Here is a 9,816-nt window from a genome sequence, read left to right as displayed (position 1 = left end):
AAATGTACTAAAATGTAAACATATTAAATACTGCAGCATGATAGTAAATAGAATTATGAACTCAAAGGTAAAGTTAATGATAAAGTATGCACAGTATTGTACAGTAAAGTTAACATAGATGTGCAGTATTGTGCCCCTTCTCCACCCACCGCAGCTAGCCTTTATCACTGGAGTTGGCTGTGCAACTTTTTTTTTTTAAGAAGCTATCGAGAGATGTTTATACAATGGCTCTCTTTTTCTCTCTCATATATCTGACAATAAAAGCAATGTTATTCTCAATTAATCTCTGATCTTTTAAAACTCTTGAAGTTTTGGATCCATCTTTTCAATATAAGAAAAAATTGACTCAAATGATGAAATGCTTCTGCCAACCATTTTGTTGTGAACTTTTAAAATCTGACCTTGGCTTCTGAAGCTTCCCTTTCTTCTTCTGCAGTCTTTGCAGATAGCAGCTCAACCAGATTATTATTCTACAGTTCTTCTACATAAGACTCAATCAACTTCTTAAAATCATTCTCATCCACTTCTGGCTTAATTTTTTGTGCTAATTTTATAATCTTTTTTTCCCGTATTTCATTTGGTTTACTTTTTAGTGTCCACAACTCATTAATCAGAGAGCAGGAGGTTCAGGAGACTCCAGTTCCGACTGCTCATGTGTCAAACTCAAACTCAAAGTATTGTGGGTCAGAATAGTGAATTCAGATGTAGCCAGCCTCCCCACCATTGCTGTAGCTCTTGCCATCAGGATGGAAAGTAACACTATCAGTGGGGCCAAAGTGACCCTTGACTCTTCCAAACTCCTCTTCAAAGGCAAGGTAGAAGAACCTGGCCTCAAACTTGCCAATTGTGGTGGAGATTGTGGTTCATCCATGGCCCCCTGCCCATTGCCCAGGGCTACTTGGTGGTAGATGGAGGAAAGATCAGCTGAGTTGACAGCTTGCTCTTTTCTGAATGTTTTTGGGTGCTCCGGGGTCGTGGAGTCAAAGAGCTTGCTGTATCGTCCTTTGAAGTGGTGAAGAACATTGTCATGTCTCAGGATGTCTGAATGTTGTTGATCTGCCTTCAGTGCTCCTTGACATTCACCATCACTTCTCCAGATTCAGCACCATACTGGTTGAGTTCCTCATTTTCATGGCCAGCAATGATGTGCTTCCTCAAGGGTTCCCATACAGCACTTGTGATATTAGCATCAGCGTTACAGGGGATCTTCATGTATAGTTTGTTGCTGTCAATCTGGCTGGGGTCCCGGATATCAAAGAAACTGACAAAGCACCTGTAGCCCATCTGTTTATCCATGGAAAATATGATGATATTGCCTCCAAAGTTAAATCCACATGTACAGACAGCTGAGTTGGTCTTCAGCAGAGCCAGCTGCTTCCCTGTCTCACAATCCCAGAGGCAGCAGCTGTTGTGAGCAGAGCCAGTGAGGATATGTTTGGTATCCCAATCAGCATCCATATACCACATAGCTCCAGTGTGCCCAGTGTAGGTGCCCAGCCTCTCTTCATTTACTGAGTATGCATTGACAATGGGGTCCTTGGCCACAGTGAAGAGTAGGTCTCCCTCGTATTTGAACCTGATCTGTATGATGGATCACTCGTGGCCCTGGAGCAAGATCGGCTTCATCGCAGGGCTGCAGCTACTGCACTGGCACCACAGATCTGCACTGCAGCATGAGGGACCTACCCTAATTTTATAGTCTTCTTGCTCATTTTTTTAAATCCACAAAAATCAGGAATGAACTGTGGATACACTTTTTTCCCAACTCTCTTCATACATGTTTCTGTTACATCTTCCCATACCTTAGCAATATTCTGGATGGCATGGGAAATATTAAAGGACTTCCAGAAATCTCTCAGTGACAAGTCCTTTTTTTGCATCCAAAACTGCAATTGCCCAGGCAAATGCGGTGAATAAATAATACCCTTTAAATACCTAATCACTCCCTGGTCCATAGGTTGTAATAATGAGGTAGTATTTGGAAGAAAGTAGACCACTTTTATGTTTTCATTAATATCATCCAGATGAAGAGGGTGACTTGGGCCATTATCCCAAATAAGTAGAATCTTGAAAGGAATACCAGTATCATTACAAAACTTTCCCACTTTGGGGAATGAAGCAGTGCATGAACTGCTAGGGTGATTCTTGTCTTAGAGTTAGTGAAGTAATGCACAGATAGTGTTGCCTTGCTGATTCCTTTCAATGCTCTGGGATTTTCTGAGTGGTGCACAATAACAGGTCTTAATTTTCAAGTCCCAGATGCATTCTCTCTAAGCAGAAAAGAAACTATTTTTTGAAGCTTTATGCCCTGGCATAGTTTTTTTCCTCCACAATACAGATTAGAGATGGTGCTGTTTGATAAAATAAGTCAGTTTTATCTACATTGAAGATTTACTCTGGCAAGTAGGGACCTTCACCTATTATTATTTTTTTTTGCAGGAACTCTGGGAACTTCTTTGCTGCGTTAATATCTATACTAGCAGCCTCTTTTGATATTTACATATTATGAAATCCCGCATGATTTTTAAATTGTGCAAACCAACCACCGCCTGCTGTAAATACCTCTGTTCCTTCAAGGTATTTTACCTTTAAATCTTCAAAAAGACTTTGAGACTTGGCATGAACTGTCATCAAGCTTAAAGGAATATTCTTCTGAGTCTGGTCTTCTTTCCACATAGTTAATAGTTTCTCTGTCTCTAGAATACTACCTTATCTTTGTTTTGAGAGATAAATGGACTTCACACAAACACTGTCTTTTGTGTGCTCTTTTATGCAGGTAGCATCCTTCAGTATGGTATTCACAGTTGACACCCCCAGACTAAGTTCATATGCTATTGATGACAATTTTTGTCTTCCATCATATTTTCCAATTATTTTCATTTTCATTTCCAAGTTTATTGGCTTACTCTTATTAAACAGTTCACTTTTCCCTTCAAGAGTACAGATTGAACACAGGGAGAGACACAGTATCACTCACTTTTTGTAGACACGTGGGGACTGACTTAGAGATGCTTCTCAGCTTCCCATCATTGTTTATGTTGCCTGCATCATACAGTGTCTTCTTTGTGTAAGGGATTTTTATGATTTTTTTGAATGTAGCTTTCTTTCAGAATTCTTTACATAAACTTGAATTTGCATAATTCAAATTTGCATAAAGTGAGAATTGTCTGTATAAATGTAACCAATAAGAAAGTATGAAGAAATGATAAAAGTATGTCATGAGGGAATTACATGATTGGGAAAAAAAGATGGGTCAATGGCATGACAATAGCTGGTGGATAGCAGGAACATTCTAGTGATATCCTTGTGATGTCAGGTGAAAGCCAAGATGGCATGGAGGATGGCTCACCTGTGATGAACTTCTGGGAGGACATGGACAAGAGTGGCCGAGGATGGATAGGCATATGTGGTTGTGATTGACATCTTTGGAGGCAATAGCAAAGTTTATGTGATCATAGATTTATTTGGGTAATTGAGTAAAATATTTCTAAGGGATTGCATGCAACTGTAAAGTATAAAATTAGCATTTATTAAAGAAATGTTTTATTATAAATAGCATATTTTCCATTCTATTAATAGAAATTATTTTTCTTATTTACACTTAAATAGCCCTGTTAAGAAAGTTGGTAAAAAGCTATTGATCTAGTTGTAAATGTAGAAAAAATTAATTGAGAATTTAAATAGTTCTAGACTAGGAGTTCTTAACACTCTAGAGTCCATGAACTTTAAAAAAAATATTTTTATACCTATATGTCAATGTAATTGGTTTCCTTTCTAATTGTATATATTTTAAGTCATATCTTTAAAAACATTATTCTGGGAAGGGATCCATTACACACAAAAAAGTTAAGAACCCCTGTTCTAACCTATGAGGATAAACCATTTAACCTGTGTTTGTACCTTCAGCCTCTTTGTAACCTCAAGCTGTTGCAAATATAGAATAACATTTGAATTTGTAGAAAGCAGAAGTAACAGAATTTCTGAGAAAGGAGAGTAATAAAGGGACTGTTTTACTTAAATAATCATTCAACCAGCTTAAGTGGGACTTTAGAGGGCTTGTTTTGGCACCTTTGGCTTGCTTTAAATAACAGGCATTTCAGAAATAAAGGTGAATGGCTTGTCAATGCTTGCATTTTTAAAGTACATGAGAAAATGTCATTAATGAAATTAACTTCTTTGGTGATAATGATTTTACATGGCAGTTCTTTAATGTGAGGGAAGTAGTTTAATGCAGATTAGAAATACTCACTTTCCAACACTCCCCTACATTTTGTATCATGTTCAATTTTAGTTTTTGGTGCACAAAAATGGAGATATATAGAAAAAGCTAAATGTCAGTAACAAGTTAAAAGGCTGCCTTAATTTCCATTTAGGGCTCCAGTTTGTGGTAATAGATACTAAGTTTCAGTTTTTTCTTCTTTCTGTTAAAATGTAATTTTGATTCTAAGAGGAAACAGCATGGCATAATGGTATAATAAGCAAGCTGGCCTCAAATCTCTTAAGATTTGGATTCAAGTGCTACTTCTGACACATGCTGGCTGTTTGGCATTGTATGGATTGCCATTTATCCACATTTTCTCATCTTGAATGACTCTTGTCAATAGCACAAAGGGGTCCATTTAACATGCTAGGGACCTTTTTCTATATTCTTTGCCACTGTGTGGGTATCAATGGAATATATATGTTTTGCCTATCAGTTAGCTCTTGGTCTTGCTACATATCTTGTACACTTCCTTGTCTGTTAGATATCTATCTTGATTTTATTTTTTATACTACTTCTTTGGTGCATTTCTTTATTGCTAATATGCTTCAACCCACTCACACCCACCATATACATTTCTATTGTACTTTGGGTGATCTCTAGCTGAAGTTTTTTGAGGACTATAATATTCCTTGACTCACAGCCATAGAGCATCACCAAAGATTACTAACACGAAAAAGATTGTTTAATAGAAAAGCTACATTAAAATAGAAAAACTACATTAAAAAAATTGGAAACAAGCCTATTAGGGAATGACTGAAGAAATTGTTGTATATGAATGTAATAGAATAACTTTCTGCTATGAAATGGTAAACAGTAGGAATTTAGACACACATGAGAAGACTTATGAATTAGTACAGTGAAGGAGAGTAGGAGGACAATATAGACAATATCTACAATAATATAAATCAAAACAACACTAAAATGTAGTTGAACTCAGAGCAGATGCTAATATTGGTAAAGAGGAAGGAGATTATGTATGCCCAATTTTACACATACTGTCAGGCTCTATCTCTACATTAGCTGTTGTTTAAATTTTTGTGTGTAGCTTCAGGGGAAGGTATATATCAGGAAATAATTGGCAAAACCCCCCAAAGTATCAATAAAACTTTAAAAAGTAAAACAGTTAAATAATCATTCAAAAAGAAACAATGCAGATATAAGAAACATATGAAATTCAATTTTGAATAAAGCAAATAATTAAGACTTCCAATTATTGCCATTCCCCCCTCTACCTTCCCTAGAAAAACTATGTAATTTCTCAAAGGCAAATCAGTTTGCTTTTCTCTTATTCAATCTTGGAGCCAACTTCACCCATCCACAGTTTCTGATCAAAGTGTGTGTGTGTGTGTGTGTGTGTGTGTGTGTGTGTGTGTGTCTGTACACATGCATATTGCATCCATCCAACTACTCATACGAACAAGAAGAGACATTATTCATTTACTCCTTTTTTTCCTTTGTGGATAGCTAAGTGGAATTCTTTAGTAATCATGGCTTTAATTTAAGTGGCATTATAATGTCCCAGTGCTTAATACAATATTATATATATCATATCTTCCACTTGGGCTCTGTGCTAGACATCCTCTACGGTACCAAATACCTTTGGTTAAATACCTATTTTATTCCTTACTTTATAGAAATAATCAGAATATATTTGAAGAAAGTTAATAATTTTCATCTTTCATGGGATACTTATATGGTATGACATATACATAGAGACACATTGTTGTAAAAGAGACTTTAAGGCAACTTTTTAGCTTTATCAAATCAAATGCTTGAAAAAAAGTTATAGTCTCTATATCCATCAGTCAATTGGATCACTAAAAAAATGTGGCCTATATAGGATATCATTATAAAAGCCCTCTCATTATCAAATTTACCCTCAATGTATATTAGATTATTCTCTTGTTGATTTTGTAGAGATAGGAAAGGGAATTTGGATTGCTAGTTACTCATACTTTCTTGGTGGTCTTTAAAAAAATTGATAATAAGATTCATTATTTTTCTTCCCAAAGGAGGTAGGTACACAAAATATATTCTTATTAGAGACAGGCGTATGTGTGTGGTTTTGGGTAGGCCTTTTGGGGTTTGAGTCATATGCAGCAGCCTCAAATAAGAATATATGCCATCATTCAGACATAGTCTGAGAAGTTATTAAAGTCTAACTCTGAACTCTGAGACCACTTCTTTGGTCCCAAGGGAGAAGCCACAACTCCTGTTCTGTGAGCTTCTCTTCCTGTTGCATCTTGTAATTTCTCTTACTATTCTAAAACTTTCTTTATGTAGCTCTGACTTCACATCATAAATAATTTTGTTCCTTTGGGACCTCACACAACTCAGATGCTTTCAAGTAATTTTCCTTTTCTCTTCCAAGTTGTCACAAATCCATACTGCAAATTCGTTAATGAGATTCTTTCCTTATGAATCAATTCCTAAAGCTTCCTGGACAGTCTTCTGAATATCTGTCAATTATGTCCCTGTTTCTAAGTGCTCTGAAGTTTGACATTCTCATAAAAAAATGTTATCAACCGGTTTGAAGTATGTTATTACTGTGCTTTAAAACATAGCCTTCACTATATTCTGGATAAGAAAAATGATCGATATACAGTTATTCCTGGTTTGCCACTTAGAATTTCATACTTTAGAAATCTCTTAGACAATGAAAGACAAGAAATAAATTTTATGGTAAAAAAATTTCCTGGTATCAGATATGAATTTTTAATATCAGCATATTTTATTTTCCCATAAACCCCACACAGAAATTTGTGTACCTGGTTATTGACAATTTTAAGATTGAGGGAAATTTTTGGAATTGATACTTTCCCTAGCATGATTTCTCCTATAATACAGGATAGTAGAGGGTTTTTTTTAAGAATAAAAGGATTCAAGAACATACAAGATTATTCTTTATATAAGAGAAAAAAATCACATTTTGCTACTGCCTTTTCTTATTTCAATTTTCTGCTTCCCATGAAATGGATAGAATTGGAGATTTCCTGTTTATGAAGCTAAACTAGGTATGATTTTTAATGGGTTTACAAGAAATCTGATTCAAGAACACTAATGGTTTTCCTAAGTAAGCATGAAGTCAAGAACCTGGAAATAAATGATAAGATTTTGTAATTTAGAGCTGAAGCATTCTTATAGAAGTTGTAACACGTTATCACAATGAAAAGCAAATAATTTTCCAGTGGTTTTAAATTTTGAGTTCGTTATTGAAGAGATCAATAATTCTTCCCAATTTTTACATTTATCTTTGAGGAAGATTTAGAAAGGTAAATATCTAATCAGCCCATATCAGAGGTGATTTCTAAGCCTAAATAACAACTGGGGACATTTTAATTTGGGGTAGTAGGTTGCCAATCATTTCATTAAAAAAAAAGGATGTCTGATTTCACTGATATAAGGAGTTTCTATTATAAAAACTCCTTATACCAGTGAGGAAACTTCCATTACTAATACAATTTGGCAACTGTTTTGAAACTTGTAGTCTTAGATAGTTGCCTCAAGAAAAGAGAGTTTAAGTTACTTACCCAGGGTAACAAGCCAATATGTTTCAAATAGCAGACTTTAATCCACATTTTCCTGGATGGCTCCCTTTCTACCATTCCATTTTGCTTTCTCAGGAATTCCATAAAGACATAAAAAATATGGTGATCTTTTGATATATACTATTAATTTTTTCATGTCATTGCAGTTATTTCTTTATGATTATTTCATTAATCTATGGACTTTTCTCTCTTTATTACCTATAGCAATTGCAAAATAGTGACTTGTTTTGCATTAAAACATGAAGGTAAACATTTTCATTTTTTCTCTTTAGTTTTTATAAATAAATTTTTACTTATATCTTGTTTTTCTGTCTAGTATACTTCCCAATATTGTCTTCTCTGGCATCCTTCAAGTCCCTGCTAAAATCCCACATCCTTCAATCAACCCTTCCTGATCCCTCTTTATTCTAGTGCCTTCCTCTGTCAATTATCTCCAATTTATCATGTGTGTAGCTTGTTTGTGCATAGTTTTTTGCATATTGTCTCTATTATTGGAATGTGAGCTCCTTGAGAGCAAGGACTATCTTTTAACTTTCTCTATATCCCTCATGTTTGGCACATAGTTGGCACTTAATAAATGTTTATTGACTGACTGACATGTCTCCTAAACCTCTCCTAAAGCCTCATCCCTTATAACAGACAATAAAAAGAGGTTAAAAAAGGTTCAGTAAAGGTAACCATCATATCAAAAAAGTTTTCCACAGTATTCTTTGAAGATTTTTTTGTTTCAAAAAGAAACATGGAGATGATAAAGATAAATATTTTTTAAATCACAAATAAATAGTCAATTTACACATTCCTACTTATAGTTAGGGCATTCTTCAGGTTATTTCTATGATATATCAATGATACTAAGTAAAAAGATTATTGTATAACTATGAGTAAAGGAGTATATAATAACAGCACATGCATAATATTCAAGGAAATGTCACCCATGTTTATAATCTTGGAGATTTCCTTAACTCCTCCCTCTCCCTCACCCCATGCTACATTTCAAATCAGTTACTGTGTGGCCAATTCTGCCTTTATAACATACCTTGTAGCTGTTTTCAGAGATACTTCTAGGGACCTGTAAGTTTTCAGTTCTTCCAAGGTGGTATGAGCAAAAGGGAGGTGTTTACTTCTTTCCTGTCCTGGACTCTGGTCTATGAGTGACCACAAGCACTCTTTTCTGCCTTGGAACTGTGAGGAGGATTCCCTCTTCATTGCCACTACAAGCTCTACCATGCCAGCCAGGGCTCCTCCTCGCCCCAGGACCACCACCCAGAACTGCAACCCAGATCCATGCACAGGCAAAGCAAGAAAACCCTGCCTTAACACCAGTAAAGAGATCCCTGCAATCCCCCTCTGATCAGCCACTTCATTCCCCCTCTGTCTGTGGGCCAGAAACTCTGGAAACAGCCACCTCCCTGGGGCTGCAGCTGGAACCGAGCTTCTCTCTCACCACAGTTACAGACTTTTCCTACTGACCTTCTAAGTTGTCTTTGGTGTTTGTGGGTTGAGAAATCCAGAAACCACTACAACTGGTAGTGATTCAGTCCCCTGAGGCCTACTCCAGGTTCACTGAGGCCCAGTCTTTGCCTGTGCAGCCCACACTGAACTATGCTTCTCTCCCAGCCTGGTGCAAGAGACCTTTCCCATCCACCATCTAGCTTGTTTTGGGCTGGGAATTTGTTTCACTCTGCCTTTTTGTGGGTTCTGCTGCTCTAGAATTTGTTTAGAGCCACTTTTTTACAGGTATTTGGAGGGATTTGGGAGAGAGCTCAAGCAAGCCACAGCTTTTATTCTGCTATCTTGGCTCTGCCCACCTCTTTTTCATTATTTTGTACTCCTGATATCCTTCAAGGATTAGCTCATATTCCACGTATTATGGGAAGCATTTTCTGATATCCCTTGTTAGTGATGTTTACTTTCTTAAATAACTATGATGAATATACTTATCTGTTAATACGGCCTATCCTATCAGTGGAATATGTTCCATGAGAGCAGGGTTGATTATTTTTT

At 36.1% G+C, this 9,816-nt stretch overlaps 1 pseudogene; it reads right to left on the bottom strand.

Annotated features, from left to right (window-relative positions):
- Window positions 1-650: 650 nt before the first annotated feature.
- On the bottom strand, window positions 651-1,626 carry LOC114047834 (annotated as a pseudogene).
- Window positions 1,627-9,816: the final 8,190 nt, after the last annotated feature.

This window comes from Vombatus ursinus, unplaced genomic scaffold (assembly GCF_900497805.2).
Source record: "Vombatus ursinus unplaced genomic scaffold, bare-nosed wombat genome assembly UNPS02014791.1, whole genome shotgun sequence".
Lineage (NCBI taxonomy): Eukaryota > Metazoa > Chordata > Mammalia > Diprotodontia > Vombatidae > Vombatus > Vombatus ursinus.
Note: the sequence above shows the minus strand (reverse complement) of the source record. Positions and strands in the feature narration are given on the sequence as shown.